The sequence below is a fragment of the Mesoplodon mirus genome (genome assembly GCF_964341445.2).
Source record: "Mesoplodon mirus genome assembly, chromosome: 8".
Taxonomy (NCBI): domain Eukaryota; kingdom Metazoa; phylum Chordata; class Mammalia; order Artiodactyla; family Ziphiidae; genus Mesoplodon; species Mesoplodon mirus.
The window spans coordinates 39,597,329-39,614,114 of NC_138984.1; the positions used below are offsets into that span (position 1 = coordinate 39,597,329).

The 16,786-nt window shown below is 37.0% G+C and overlaps 1 protein-coding gene across 8 annotated transcripts in view; it reads left to right on the forward strand.

Moving 5' to 3' along the window:
• HECW2 (HECT, C2 and WW domain containing E3 ubiquitin protein ligase 2) overlaps nt 1-16,786 on the forward strand; it is a 415,178-nt gene that overhangs the window by 211,178 nt on the left and 187,214 nt on the right. The gene's annotated exons all lie outside the window — the stretch shown is intronic.

A 16,786-nucleotide genomic window follows, 5' to 3' on the forward strand; every position in this document is an offset into this window, starting at 1 on the left:
CAAAAGTTTCTTTAAATGCAAAAGGATATAAAGGAAAAAGTCTCGCTTTAACCTCTCTGCATTTCCAGATTTCTCCTTTCCTCCCAACAGGTAACAATGCTTATTAGTTTCAGGTTTATCCTTTCAGTTTCCATATACTGTATATGGGTGGATATATATTCTAGTGCATGTGTATATACATATGTATACACACATATACATGCATACATATATACAAGCAAATGCAAATACATATTAAAAAAAATTTCCCCCTCTTCTGCTATAAAAAGTAGCAAAATAACACCCTTCTACACCTAGATTGTTTTCACTTAATATATTTTTCTGATTTTCCATGTCAATACATAGAGTCCCATTCTTACATATTTACATACTATTTTATTGTTGAGATGTAACATAATTTATTAACAGATACACCTGATGGATATTAAATTTTCTCCAGTTTTCTCCTATTACAAATAAATAATGCTGTGATGAATACATATATAATGTATAAAATTATATATATGTATATAATTAATGCAATTACTCATTTTTTCAATTAAGGGAAAATTCACATAGCATAGATTAACCATTCAGAATATATAGTAGTTCAGTGGCATTTAGTTATTTATAATTTTATGCAACCACCACATATATCAAGCTCCAAAACATTTTCATTACCCTAAGAGAAAACTCCACAGCCACTAAGCTGTCATTTCCCAATACCCCTACTCCCAGCTCAGCAACCACCAGTTTGCTTTCTGTCTCTATGTATTAATCTATTCTAGATATTTTATATAAATGGAATCATACAACATATGGCCTTTTAAAAGTGGCTTCATTCACTTAGGATAATGTTTTTGCAGTTCCTCCATGTTGTAGCATCTATCAGTACTTCATTTCTTTTCATGGATGAATAATATTCCATTATATTTTGTGTATATACCACATTATTCATTAACTCGTTGATGGATATTTGGGTTCTTTCAACCCTTTGGCTTCTGTGAGTAATGCATACATGAACATACATGTACAATTATTTGTTTGAATACCTACTTTCAATTCTTACACACCTGTAAGTGAAATTGCTAGCTCATATGGTATTTCTTTAACTTTTTGAGGAACCTCCAGACTTTTCTACAGCAGGAGTACCATTTTGCATTCTCAGTAATGTATGAGGGTTGCAATTTCTCCATATCCTTGCCAATACTTATTATAGCCTTCCAAGTAGGTATGAAGTATCTCATTGTGTTTTGTTTTGTTTTGTTTTGTTTTGCGGTACGCGGGCCTGTCACTGTTGTGGCCTCTCCCATTGCGGAGCACAGGCTCCGGACGTGCAGGCTCAGCGGCCATGGCTCACGGGCCCAGCCGCTCCACGGCATGTGGCATCTCCCCGGACCGAGGCACGAACCCGTGTGCCCTGCATCGGCAGGTGGACTCTCAACCACTGCACCACCAGGGAAGCCCTCATTGTGGTTTTGATTTGCGTTTTCCTAATGAATAATGATGTTGAACACCCTTTCATATGCTTCTTGGCCAATTGTATATCTTCTCTGGAGAAATGTCTATTCAAATCCTTTGCCCATTTTAAAATTAGATTATCTTTTTTGTAGTTGAGTTGTAAGAGTTCTTTATATATTCTGGATACTAGAGTCTTAACAGATACATGATTTACAGATATTTTCTCCCATTCTGTAGGTTGTCTTTTCATTTTCTTGATGGTCATTTGAAGCACAAAAGTTTTTAATTTTGATGAAGTTCTAATTATTTTTAATTTTATTGCTTGTGCTTTTGTTGCCATTACGAAGATTCCCTTGCCAAATCCCAGGTCATGAAATCATACCCCTGTGTTTTCTTCTAAGAGAAAGGGAGTCCAACTTCATTCCTTGCACCCTCTGGGAGGTAGGAGTCCAACTTCATTTTTTTGCATGTGGAAATCCATTTATCTCAGAACCATTTGTTGAAGAGACTGTTCTTTTCCCATTAGACAGTCTTGGCACCCTCATTGAAAATCAATTGACCATAAATATATGGGTTTATTTCTATTCTTTTGGTCTGTATGTCTATCCCTATGCCAGTACCATGCTATTTTGATTACTGTAGCCTCTGTATTAAATTTTCAACTAAGAAGTATAAGGCCTCCAACTTTGTTCTTTTTCAAGATTGTTTTGGCTGTTTAGGGGCCCTTGCAATTCCAAATGAATTTGAAATCAGTCTTTTCATTTCTTTAAGAAAAGGCAATTGGAATTTTGATGGTGGTTACATTGAATCTGTAGGTCTTCTTTAATTTTTTTCAGTAATGTTGTATAGATTTCAGTGTACAAGTCTTTCTTCTGCTTGGTTAACTTTATTCTTAGGGATTTTATTCTTTTGGATGCTATTGTAAATGGAATAGCTTTCTCAATTTCCTTTTTGCATGTTTATTGCTAGTGTGTAGAAATACAACTGATTTTTGCATTCTTTAAACTGTGCTGAATTCATTTATTAACTCTAATAGTTTTTTGTGGATTCTTTAGGATTTTCTGTATAAGATCATGTCATCTGTGAACAGAGATAGTTTTATTTCTTTTTCAGTTTGGATACCTTTTATTTCTCTTTCTTGCCTAATTGCTCTGGCTAGAACTTCCAGTACAGTGTTGAATAGAAGTGGCAAAATCAGACATCCCTGTCTTATTCCTAATCTTAAGGAGAAGGCTTTCAGTCTTTCACCAGTGCATATGATGTTAGCTGTGAGTTTTTCACAAATGCCCTTCTATTCCTAGTTTGTTAAGTATTTTTGTCATAAGGGTTAGACTGTTTCAGATTTTTTTTACTGCATCAATTGAAATGTCTTTCCCCTTTTCATTCTATTAATGTGGTATATTGCATTGATTGAGTTTTGTGTGTTAAACCACTCTTGTATCCCTGAGATAAATCCCATTTGGCCATGGTGTACAATCCTTCTAATATGCTGCTGGGTACAATTTGTGATGCATTTACTGTTATGGGACTTATAATTAATCCTTTGAGAGTGTGATGAATGCTAGGGGCTCTCTTTACAGGAAAAATAAAATGTATACATACATATAAAGTTTGCTTACTATTTTATGGATTTTAGCATCTTCAAAAATTTACCTTTAAGGATCCAAGGATTTGAGGTTAAGAAAAGCTTATTTAAGGTATGCTCCTAACCATAAAGGGGAATATTGTGGTTCATTCACTTACCTCTTTTTAATCTTAACTCTTAAGGAACTTTATTGTTTTGTCTTGTATAATATTATGTTTAATTTTATTTCAGTTTAAACTAGTTAAAGAACTAATGTCGGCCATGCCCTGCATTAGGTGGCACACTCCTGGCAGTTTAGGAAAGCTCACTTCTTTATTTCACTGTAAGCTTCCAAATCATGGTTTACAGAGAGCCTTAGCATAATGACCCTTCCAACCCCAGCTCGGTCTGGTTTCTGGGAAACTTTTGCCCTCCTGGTAGGAGGTAAGTATCTGCTTCCTGACTTCCCAGAACTTCTCTGCTTTTACTTATTTTGACATAAGAAACATTTTCTGCCTATTAATAGACCGGAACCTGTCCCTTTATAATCCCTTACACTATGAGAAACTAGTGACCACCTTGAAAATTCCATTGTTGATTCATCTTTAGTGAGAATTTTGTATGGACATTTAGTTTATTTTTCTTTACTGATTTACAATTTGTTAACAACTAAGGTGCAAAAGCATTATGAATGAAAATAAAACTTTAATAGAAACTACTGTAATAGCCCACATGGTCAGAAGGGCATGTTATACTTAATTGTTTTTCCACTAGGAGGGATGACTTTTGCTGAACCGATTTTTAGAATCAGTGACATGATAACCAAGTTATCAGTGAAGCTTGTGGTCACAGAACAGTGTCTATAAGGGACTCTTGACTTTCCTGAGTATCATGCTCTAAGCATAAATGCTTATTGAAAATGGCAGCTAGTTGAACTGGAAGTCCAATAGGAAAACCCCTAATGTTATCTTCAAAAGATCCCTGTGAGGAGAAGCAGTTCTGAATGGTAAAGTAAGGACCTTCAAAAGTCTACTCCTCTAAAAGTCAATGAGAACACTGGAGAGAATTTTCAAAATTAACTTTTTCAGCATTCTGGAAATCAACAGAATGCTTTTAAGTACAGGAGGAGCATTTATTCAAGAAACAGTTGAGTCTCAATTAGAATAGCAAGTTTTGGCTTTATGGTATTTTAACTTACCTTATTTCTATCTCCCTCTCCCCAGCTCCACGGTAGTTTTGAAAACCAAGAGCCTTGTGACCATGGTAGCTTAGAAAATCAACAACTTAATAGCCACGAACACAGGCAAAATGTGTTCCCAGATCCCTCAAAAGTCTCATGCTTAGAGAATTGTCACTACTTGACATGTCTGGCAGCCCCTGGAAAAGCCCCAATCATGGGATTTCTCTTTATTTGACCTGGCTCAGGGCTTGCTCTGTGCAAATAGCCCTATCTCCAAGACATTTGTTAAAAATAATCACTGGCAACTGTTTCGCATCATAGCTGCTTGAGGTGGCAATACTGCTTGGGGCACACAAAGGGCTGGCCAAAAAAATGTAAAAGGATAATATGCAGGACTTGGAAAAACTTTGATATATTCTAGGGACTCTAGAAGGCCACACACATATGTAGGGCTGTGTTATGCCCAGCAAAGACCTGAGAAGGCTCTCATTTCTCTCATCTCACTGATCTTGAGACTTTGTGCAAGCAGGAGGTGTAAGCTACAGTGCTCTAAGCTGCTGGAGTGTTGAAGGTGCGATCCATCATACACGTAGAGCCCATTAGCAAAGGCTGGGAGACTTACTGGCCAAAGGCATTTAAACAAATCTCTGTCCAATTGTTATCTGACCACTAAGCTAACTTAGCATAGACTTCAGTGGCCACCCATGAGAACAGCTTCATCCCTATAAACTTCTAATAAATAGAGACTTTTTTTATACAACTACAATGTCTTTATTATAATACACAAGTATTATCCAATATTAAAATTGCACTGTTTCTTAAAAATCAGTTGGTTTGCTTAAAACAACATTCAGTAAACAATTTATTTATTATGGCACTTTTAATGTAGAGCAGTACCTCCTCTCCACTTTTTTTTAAAATTGGAGTATAGCATACATACTGAAAAGAAAAGTAGTAAGTTTACAGCTTAATTGTCTCAAAGTGAACACATTTATGGCAACAGCACTCAGATCAAGAAACCAAGTATTTCCATCACTCTGGAGGTCCCTCTCCTGCCTTTTCCAATCACATCCCTTTTTAAAAATTTTTTTTATATGGACCATTTTTAAAGTCTTTATTGAGTTTTTTACAGTATTGCTGTTGTTTTATGTTATAGTTTTTTGGCTGTGAGGCATGTGGGATCTTGGCTGCCCAACCAGGGATCGAACCTGCACCCCCTGCACTGGAAGGAGAAGTCTTAACCACTGGACCACCAGGGAAGTCCCACCAATCACATCCCTTTCTAAAGGCAGCTTAAAGTCTTGACTTCTAACACCATACATTAGTCATGCCTTTTATATTGTTTTGGGGGGGAATTAGCACATATTTAGGAAAGTCCTTATGGTGCCTTAATTCTAAATATACAGAATAATCAATTTTTACATATGTACACACTCTAATAACTACCACTTAGATCAAGATATAGAAACTTCTCAGCACCCCAGAAGTCATCCTCATGTTCCCTTCCAGTTATAATTCCCCTTGGGTTTGACTTCTAAAACTATAGGTGGGTTTTGCCTGTTTTCATGCTGTACAAACCAGTTATATAGAGTATTTCATTTTTGTCTGGTTTCTTTTTATTTTTTTATTTTTTTAATTTTTACTGCATTGGGTCTTCACTGCTGCATGCGGGCTTTCTCTAGTTGTGGCGAGCGGGGACTACTCTTCATTGTGGTGCATGGGCTTCTCATTGCGGTGGCTTCTCTTGTTGCGGAACATAGGCTCTAGGAGCACGGGCTTCAGTAGTTGTGGCACGCGGGCTCAGTAGTTGTGGCTCGCGGGCTCAGTAGTTGTGGCTCGTGGGCTGTAGAGTGCAGGCTCAGTAGTTGTGGCACACGTGCTTAGTTGCTCTGCAGCATGTAGGATCTTCCTGGACCAGGGCTCAAACCCGTGTCCCCTGCATTGGCAGGCAGATTCTTAACCACTGCACCACAAAAGGGAAGTCCCTTTTGTCTGGTTTCTTTCACTATATTCTCTCCTTACTCCTCAGGAACAACCTGACTCCTGATATTGGGCTCTTAACTGCTCTGCTATACTTATGGCAGTCTCACTGACCCACAAGCCAAAAAAGGAGGAATGTGTGACTTGCTACTCTCAGAGTAATGAGTGGAAAAGTCATCTGAACACAGAATTAACAATGGAAACTGTTTTTTAAAGAATTGTAAAAATTCTATGTGAGAATGCATCCAAGTAGACTTGTGCCAACAAAAAATATCCGTCTTCTTCATTTTCTTTCCTTTTTTTCTCTTTTGTATTTTATTTGGTTGGTCCACATTTTCTACTTTTCATTTAGTCTTATTGACTTGATCTACTGGCAAGAAATGGGGAGAAAAGCTTATTCTAAGCCCTTTCAGATGTTACAGTTGTTACTGCATGATCAATTTGCAAAATGGAAGCTTTGCCTCATTTGTGAATTAACTATTCCGATGCCATTTAGAAGAATCTACACCAAGATAATTTTTACCAGCTTAGATAGGGAATGCAATTGTTCCAAGTATATAAACTTAAGCACATAAAGAATTAAAAGTGGCCATAATGTAAGTTTCCTCTTAGGTTATATTTGAGACTCTCTTTCTCTCTCTTCAAGGTTCTAAGAATTTATTCATTGTTTTATCACGAATGTCCAAGCTACTTCTCTTTGGCACAAACTAAGTGTGTAGCTTCAATCAAGTTGGTTTCCATTTGACTTAGAGAGTAATGTTATTAAAACTTCCTTGGCCCGCTTATGAAATTTGGGCATCTTCAAAGAGTAGCTTTTATAGAGTTTAACTTTTATGTTTTTTTCCCCTAGAGAATGAAAACTATTTGGATTTATGTTTTGTTGTCAGACTCTTCATATTTACTTCTCAGTATAAGGAGATTATTTAGATGTGGCTTTGTGTTTGTTCCAGTATTAGTATCTCTTCAAATTTTTATTTTAACGGTTGCTCCTAAATATGTACATTTGGAGACCAATAAGTTATAAAGTGCTTCACACTTATGATGTTTGAAATAAAGTCTGAGGGAAATAAAAACTAGGATAGAGAATCTGTTCTTACTCATTTAATCAAAAACATGTATTGGATGTTTCCCAGAACTGAACAATTTTTGGAATATGAAGATTAATAAAGTATCTTCTATGTCCTTATCTCAGATAACATAGACTGATAGAGGGGATTGGATATGACTGTATCCATGTGGACCAGATTTTCTAACAGCGGTATAAGAGGACAAGATGAAAAAAGAGCTTATGTGAAAATATTTTGCATAGTAGCTGATACATAATGGATATATAAGTTTAAAAAAATGTCATCTTGATGAAAAAAGTAAAACTTGTTTTTCTGGTAGAATTTATTCAGGTTTCTTTAAAGAGAAACTGGAAATGATATTTATGGCCATGAATGTTTACAATGGTTGATTGTACTGTGATTTTTCTGTGTGTGGGGCGTGTGTGCACATGCGCACGCACACGGGCCTGTGTTTACAGTGGAAGTTGGAGACCCTGAAATAGCCTGGGAATCTGAATTATTTGGGTATTTATGTTTGATTTAAATTGATGTCATAATTCCATTTGGAGCAGATCTCTTTGAGTTGATGACTATTCAGTACTTAGAGTTTTGAATACAATTTTAAACTCAGATTCAAACTAGTTTTTGTGTGACATCTTTCGCTTCAATTTTTTTTTTTACAATTCCTTTACCAGATGTATCTTGAATTTGTGTTTTGTCCCCTGGAGGTGTCCTTATGATGGATGATACTTGTGTTTTTTAGTATCTTGAGACATATGGGTTATTGATAATATGTGGTTAGCTACAAGGTCGCTTTTTTGGCCAACTCCACTTGATAAATAACAACTCCTTTTGAATGAGTACTTAATAAATCCACACTGTAAGTAATATTTTCAAGTGTCAGGATAGATAGGTTTGCAAGGGAAACTTAATTTTTTTATTTATTACTGTTTCTGTATTTCTCTGTCACACTAAGCTAGATTGAAGCCTCTCTTTTCTGATTATTAAAGTAATGCAAGTTCATTATAGAAAAGGTAGAAAGTATGGAAGAATATTAGGAACACTTAAGTCTTCCTGCCAAGCAATAATTACTCTGAACATTTTGGCATATTCCTTTTACAATTTTATTTTTATAAATAGCATACGTATGTTTAAGGTCAATTAAGCTCATATTATACATATAACTCTGCAGTACATTTTTCCCCATATTATATCATGACCATTTCCCATGTCATTCAAAATTATCTGGGAACATAGTGTAATGACTACATAATATTCTATAATATGGCTGTGTCATAATTTACCTATTCGTCTTTTTTGGACACTTAATCTAGTTTCTAATTATTACAGATCATGACACAATGACCACTGAATTTATATAATCTTTGGTGGCATGTATTTCTTGAACATGCATATTATTTTGCTTATTAAATCATTTTTTCTTGTGTAAAATAATCCTTACTTTTCTGGTGTTTCCCCCCCACCCCAACCGTGTACTATTATTCTTTACTGAAGGAAGTTTTTAAATTTAAAAAACAATGGCTTTTTTTTAAGATTGATTGAGTAGTTTAAACATAAACTCTAAAACAGATTAGAAGGTAAAATGACAAATCCTGATGATAGCAGTTTCTAAGGGAAATGCTTACAGATCCTTAAATATAGCTTTGTAGGGAAGGGCGGCAGTGAATCAAGTTGTTACAATTTGTTCCAGGAAAAGCATTTTGGATGAATGCCATCTATTTTTACAAAGATGTCTTATGATTTTAGTTTTATCTACTCCACTTAACCTTTCCCAAAGTGATTGCTAAAGCAAATGTATGTAATACAGTAAAAAGAATTAACATAATTATAATTCCTTTAGTTAAAGGCAATTCTTTTTCTCCAACGTTACTTGAATTTTAATAAAAGTACTGAATTTAAGCCTAGTTGAATCATGTTAGATAACCTAGATCCAAGTGACTTCTGAGGTCAGTTCATCTAGCCAGTTGCCTTCTTGGTGGACTGTCATTAATCTACTTAGTATTCATATTTGCCACAGAAGTAGAATTCTGAAAACTTCTCCAAATAGTCCAATGATTTAGATCTTCTCTACTGAGAATAAAGACAAAACTAGAATCTGAGAGTTACTGATAGTGAGTAAATACTCTGTGCCAGGCACACTGTCTCCTTGCTTTATGTAGCTTTACAGTCCTCTAAAAATCATGCTGGTTATACATTGTTATTATCCCCATTTTATTTATTTAAACATTTAAAAAAATATTTATTTTATTTATTTATTTGGTTGCACTGGTTCTTAGTTACGGCAGTCAGGCTCGCCAGCTCCTTTAGTTGCGGCACATGCATGTGCTCCTCAGTTGTGGTTGGTGGGCTCCTTAGTTGTGGCATGCAAACTGTTAGTTGCGGCTCACATATAGGATCTAGTTCCCTGGCCAGGGATTGAACCCGGGCCCACTGCATTGGGACCGCGGAGTCCTAACCACTGTGCCACAAGAGAAGTCCCTATCCCCATCTTATAAACGAGTGAGTTAAAGTTTGTAGAAGGTTACTCATTTGGCCAGCGTCACACAGCTAATAGGTGTCCATTTTGGCTATAGAACCAGTGCTATTCTGCACTGCCTTCAAGCTGTCAGAGAGTTCTTAGTCATATGAACTGACTAAACTGACATGAGAAAATGTCTTAAATTGGATTAAAAAATGTTAAGAAAACATAATGAACAAATTTAGTGTGTGACATAACTTTTAAGCAACACAGAACAAACTTGGATATTTAAAGCTTGGCTTTATTCTCTTTTAAAAAGGCGGCATAATTATTTAGTAGAAAAAAACCCTCATTTTTCATTCTTCCTGGCTAGAAATCTTGGCAGCTAGGAGTGCTGTTGCTATTATTGTGAGTTTGTTTGTGGTGTGTACAGATTCATGCTCCCAGGTTCTCCATCCCCACCTTTTATAAACACCATGTTTAACTTGGAAGAGGAAAAAGTTATTTTTGGCAACACTGGTAGAGCAAAAGTAGCAACTGCAGGGGGCAATGAAGGGAAATACTGACCTGAGCCAGGAATTGTAGAAATATGTCTAGCATTTAACTTCAATTCTGTTTAGAATGCAGGTCTCTAACAAGAGAAAGAATTATTATTCAAGGTTTACTAGGAGGCAGGAAAACTTCAAAATGAGATCTGTGTCTGTGTACTTATGACCGAAATAATGTCCTGATACTTTGTGCTTCTTAGTACCGTTTTCATTGCCAAAAATCATGAAAATCATTAGCTGATAGGGCCCAGTGCTAAGATGGCTAGGCTGCTATTTGAGAATAGCCTGAAGCAATGGTTTCATGTCAACAAAGATTCACAGACAGAGTATAGATATTGTATAGATATAATATCTGTACCCTAAAGCGATAAAGTTCATCATTGAATTCTCAAATATTAAAACTCAAGGATTTCTTTGCAAGTTGAAAGAAACACATTTATAATAAGTGAAACAAGGGTTGCTTTTTGCTGTTGAAAGTAAACTCTTAGGAAATTTTACTAAAATGTTATTCTAAGAGGTGGTACGAGCTAAAAAAATGGTTGGTCAATTCACGTAACACATAGATGGGTGTATTGCTGACAGATTCAGAGTGAGTTATTATGAGAAGATGAAGACGTTAGTTCAGACAGTCATTCAATAGATCATTTCTGGCCCCTAACCTTTGGAAATGATATTACAGAAAACCACTTTTATATCAAACCCTGGGCTAAGAGACTCCCTGGTCTGACCAAGCATGGCTCATTCTTCCATCTAGAGTTTGCCAGAGTTTCTCAGATTACCTGTGGTCGTTCAGATCCATCACAGACACTGATCTTTCGTTAGTCAGAATAAAAATAAACTATTAGAAGAATGAAATTGAATAAAAAACAAGATCCACAGAATATAAGCCCACATTTTTATTATTAGATTGAACAGACTTAAAATTACTCTGACAAATTTCTGTAAAAGTTTCTAAAGGGCTCAGTTTCTGTACTTTTGTGAGATGATTAACAGCCAGCTTATGGCCCAGTGCTGGCCCATGGCCCATATTTTGAGGAGCACTGTTCTAGATTTAAATACAGACAAAAACGCTTTTTCTCATGTTAGTGTCCCTTCTTGTCTCTTCATTTTTCCTGTACTTTCTTGTTTTCTTCTTACATAGTTTTCCTCTTGAGATGGATTGGAAATAATCAACATGAGAATTGTTAGGGTAGGTAACACTGCAAAGGTACAAAGATGCATGTCTCTTTTTGAGTTTTCTACTAAAACGAATTTACAAAATCAAATATGACATTCATATACACACATACCTTAATATATGGTCTGTTGGATTTTGACTCCAGGTCAGTGTCTCTTAAAGTGTGGTTTAAGGACCAACTATATCAGAATTAGCTCGGGTAATTGTTTAAAAATGAAGACTACTAAGACCCATCTTATACCTACTGAATCAGAATTTCTCTGGTTTGCTCTATGAAATTTAGTCTGAATTTTAAACATGAGTCTCACCAGTTGATTCTAATACACAATAGAATTCGAGTTCTACTCTTTCAGGGTGTGGGAATCTGTGTGGTTATTCGATTCTGTATCATACACTATGGTGGTATATTATAAATGCCAATTCTGAAATGTCCACTAATGTGAATATTTTGGAGTCTCTATATATGTGCTTTCAGCAGAGAATCTCCAGGATATTATTGGGTTCATTGCTATCTCAGACATATACAAAGCCTTATTGGTAAAAGGTGTGTTCTCATTTTACAGACAGAAGCAAAGAACACACATACACAAATAAAATAATTGTACATCCTTCTTTATTGTAATGATTTTACAGCCTTCTCATTTTATTTTCGAAGTTTTACATACCTAAAATCTATTCTTAAATTCACCTTGCTTTATATAATTAATTTTATTTGGAATAAAAAGTAGCATAGCTACAGAATCCATTAACCATGTAATTAAACAGTTGTTATGAATTGAATGAGACATGTGGGATTGTATTGTAACGTAACCACGTTAATATTTCATTTAAAAACACTTGTCTTTACATTAATCTGGGGTTAATACAAAATTTATTGATAAGGAAAAATATTTTCTTAGGTGTTAATACCAAATTCAGCCATAAGGAAAAATAATATATCCTTAGTTATATTATTCAAGGTACACGTCAGTCAAATAAAGGAGCCTCTGCTATAGCTGGATCTTTAGTTCAGTAGTGGAAATTACTAAAAAAAAAAAAAAAAAAAACACCACCACATTTATTCTTAATTTTGTATTCCTTTCAGAGTTTTTGGCACATTATATCACGTGTGTGTATTTGTCTTTTAGAAATAGAAAAGTGAGGGTCAGTTATTCTTGTTTAGGAAAGCAGATCATAATCCTGATATTTTGTCTTGAATGGACAGTGATAAAGGGATCTCCTTATTCACTTAAGAAAATCAGTTCTTTGGGGACTTCACTCTCTTCCCAAGCATAATGATAACTTCCCAGGTAAAACTGCAAAACCCTAAGAAAGTAACAGGTCCATACTTGTATTTACTGAACTCAGAGTACCACAAGAATGTTGCTGATGTGAAATTATGCAGGCTACTGGAAAATTTTCCTCTGGACCTTTCAACCTTGCCATTGTGTGCCCTTGATCAAGTTACTAGACCTCTCCAAACTGTTTCCTCATAATAAGGATAACAAGACCTCTTAGAATTGCTGGGAGAACTCTATCAGTTAATGATTCTGAAATACCGAGCACAGTTCTTAGCATTGGTGAGTGGTAGTTAGTATCCTGGGGAATTTGTATAGCAGTGGGAAATGTGTGGGTCATCTCTGATGTCATGCAAACTCTAGATTTGAAATTCAGCTGGTTTCCTGCTATGTAATCTTGTGTTAGCAAGTAATTCAATTCATCTATCCCCCATTTTTCTTAATCTGTGAAATGGGGATTGTAGTGACGATTCCAGAAGGTTATTATGAGGATTAAATGAGGGAGTGTGTGTCTGGCACATAGAAGTTGCTTAATGGATAACAGATGATAGCCATTATTAGTTTTATTGAATTTGATTGCATACCACTTTCTAAGATAAGTTTAAAACAAACAAACATGTTTCATGTACATGTATCTACTTGAGTTTAGTTTTGAGTGTCCTCCCCTTGATCTTTTAGCAGCCGTCTCATGTTAAAATTTATTTTCAAAAGCTTTCTGATTTATACACAAACCAATGTGTATTTCCGTTGGAAGATTTTGGGAATCCGAAAACACAGCGATGATGAAATGAGTATTCATCTGGCTGCTTTACGAACACAATTTCAGAAGAAAAAGCAGGCAATACAAATTGCAGCAGATAGGCAGACCCTTGCTGCAAGACTTCAGTAATGCATATGAGTGATGTCAGACTCACAGGCATGCAAAATGCATAAACACAAAGGAAATTCATAATGGGCTTTTCAGGAAGAGGGTTGTTGCTTCCTGATGTGCTAACCTTGATTCCGCTTCGTGTTTTTGGTGCCCGCACAAAGATAGCTGGAGGAAACACTGTTGGAGTTTTCCATTGTCAGCCTGTATTGTAATCTAAGAATTGTGTTTTGCTCTTCTCTACCTATTCTTAATAAATATTCTGTGAGCTTTGGGGAATAAGCTACTTCAGTTAAGTGATGTCTTTAATTTATATGATTAATTCATTCAGAAGCCACAAATCACAGTTCTACCCACAAGCATCCTTGTTGATCAATAGATCAGAATGTTGAGAATGTGATAATCAGTTGGGCTTTCAGAAGGAGAGCTTAAGGAGATGGGGAAAGGGACATTTCCTTTCCCTTATTCTTTTTTTTTAAGAGCTTTTTTTAAATTTTATTTTTATTTTATTTTATTTTTTGCGGTACGCGGGCCTCTCACTGTTGAGGCCTCTCCCGTTGCGGAGCACAGGCTCCAGATGCACAGGCTTAGCGGCCATGGCTCACAGGTCCAGCCGCTCCGCAGCATGTGGGATCTTCCCGGACCGGGGCACGAACCTGTGTCCCCTGCATCGGAAGGTGGACTCTCAACCACTGTGCCACCAGGGAAGCCCTCCTTTCCCTTATTCTTAAGCTTCCTTTTCTCTCCCTATACACTGATGCTTATATTTTCTAGTCTGTTTTCCTTCCATGGCCTCATCCTTCCCTCATCCTCTGTGCTCTAGTCACACTGGTCTTCCTTCAGTCTCTGAAAGGGCCATGCTGCTTCTGACCACAGGGCCTCTGCACAGCTCTTCTATCTGGAATGAACTCTCTCCTCTTCCCTCCTCCCCTCCCCAATTCCTAATGGTCCACTTAGTCCACACACTGATTCCTTGAGGGAGCTTTCTCTTATTCTCTGGCCTGGGTCATGTCCCCAGCTCATCCATTGCCTTACCACCTTCTCTTTTTCCTTTGTAGCATGTATCATAATAGTAACTAAAGAATGCACTTTATATTTGTTATTTAGTGTTTCTCTCTCTAAAATAAAAGCTCTGCAAGAAGGAGGAGGGGCTGTGTGTGTCTTGTTCACATATGTCTCCCAGTGCCTAGCACCTATATGATAGCATAGTAGGTGAAAATGCTAAGGTGGTATATGGATGCAAAATTGGTATTAATGTGCTTCACCATTTTATTTGTTGCTATGGATTTTTTTTTTTTTTGGTGTTTTCTTCAAGGGTGTGGTTTGGAGGAAGGAAAGGCATATTTAAATTTTGAGGCCTGACACTATCATCCTCTGGCTGTACCTTCTCAATACAGTAGATTATTGTGAATGAAGAGGTACTGGCTGAACTACTTGTGTTTAAGAAACAGCATCCCCGTGAAAGGGTACATGTATGTGATGGCCTCAAGGCTAAGCTCTAATGTTCATCTAACTTCCCTTGCTCCACTCTATAAGTTTCTTTCATGATCAACTTGGGAAAATCTATGTTCTATTATGACAAAGGCTTCTGCTGTGGAGAAGCAGATTTCCTTTACATAGGAAAGTAGCCTGTTTGTCACAAGTGTCAGTGACATGTGGATCGACCAGAACCTAGAGTTCAGCTAAAGTGGCGTATCTGACAAATGTTACAATATTTGGAAGGCAAGGAAACGTGGCTTGGAGGGCCAGAGTGGTGGGAGCATCAAGTGGGTCCAGGGCCCTGGGACTTGAGTGGAGGTAAGGGTTAAACACTTTCTTAGACTGGGGTTGAAAACAGAGATGCTGACATTGTTGAGAAGTCTGTTGTTCATAGGCTCTAGCCATCTTTCATGACAATAATAGGAAATAGATTCATCCTTTCTGACTTATTTTTTCTAATCTCCTAATGGTGACTGAGGGTGCTGTGGGCCCATTGGCCACCTATTAATTAGTGAGGACATGGCATTTTCACAGTGTTATTTGGGGGAGGCAGTGTATTATAACAGGGTTTGGGCTTGGGTGTATTCAGATCTGACTTTAATCCTGGTTGTTATCACTTTCTCTCTGTGAGTCTCAGTTTCCTCATCTGTAAAATGGACCTAATAACACTACTGACCTCAGTTTTAGAGCACGGTGGCATTCATTAGAGACTATTTCTAAAGCATTTACTATGTGTTCCTGGTACATAGTAGGCATTCCATACATGCTTGCTATTATTGTTGTTTGCTAGGACATACCTAGAAATCCACAATGATTGTCCTAAGACATGGCTGGGTTTGCATGTCCAGAAGAGGCCTGGACAGGGTGGGGGTGGTTCTGGAGTGACAAGCTTGCTGCGTTCACTCAGTCTATTCCAGAATCAGCCCAAAGTTCTGTGAACCTTTGAAGTTTCATGGCAAACTATGTCTGGGTTAAGGGAACAGTGGAGAGGAAATTGCAGCCACCAAATGTACCATGGAGCTTAAATCTAGTCTGCCCCACTTCACAGCAAAAGCATGTGACAACTGAGCGCATCTCATCTTGCTTTCCTGGAAGTTTTGCTGGAAAGAGATGGTCTTGTAGCCTTTGATTGTACTCATGCATTCAGCCAGCACTTAAAAATTGCAGTGATGGCACTGGGTGGGTGAACAGCTTTACGAGGCCCCTCTCCCCATTGAAGAACAATGCATCTGAACTGGAGATTCTCACACCACAACCGCTTCCTAAAACAAGACAGGAGTACCAGCTAAATCGGCGATTGTGTCTATTTTTGCATTAAAAGTAGGGTCTGAAAATAACTTCTGTACTGATAACCACATTTGGCGATTTTCATGAAAGCTATATGATATATGAAAAAGTTTTAGTCCGTTTTTACAGTTTGAAACCACAAGTCCACAAACTCTATTCTGGATTGGCTAGGATACTATTTCAGTAACTTAAATTAAGGCTGTATCTGATTAATGGTAACAGCAAATTAGAGTTTCCCAGATAGTGGCCACTCTATTCTGAGTAAATCAAACAGAAAAACCCCCTCTCTGTGATAACAGTCAGCTTGTTGACATCAGCCCCCTGTGTGTGTGAGTGTGTGTGTGTACACACATAACTTTTTCTTTGGAATTCTCCCATGGAAAAGCAAAGGAAGGAAGCTGAGGGGAGGATGGGGCAATTGCATCCTGTGCTTTACAGGGGCGTGGCCACAACTGCCTCAG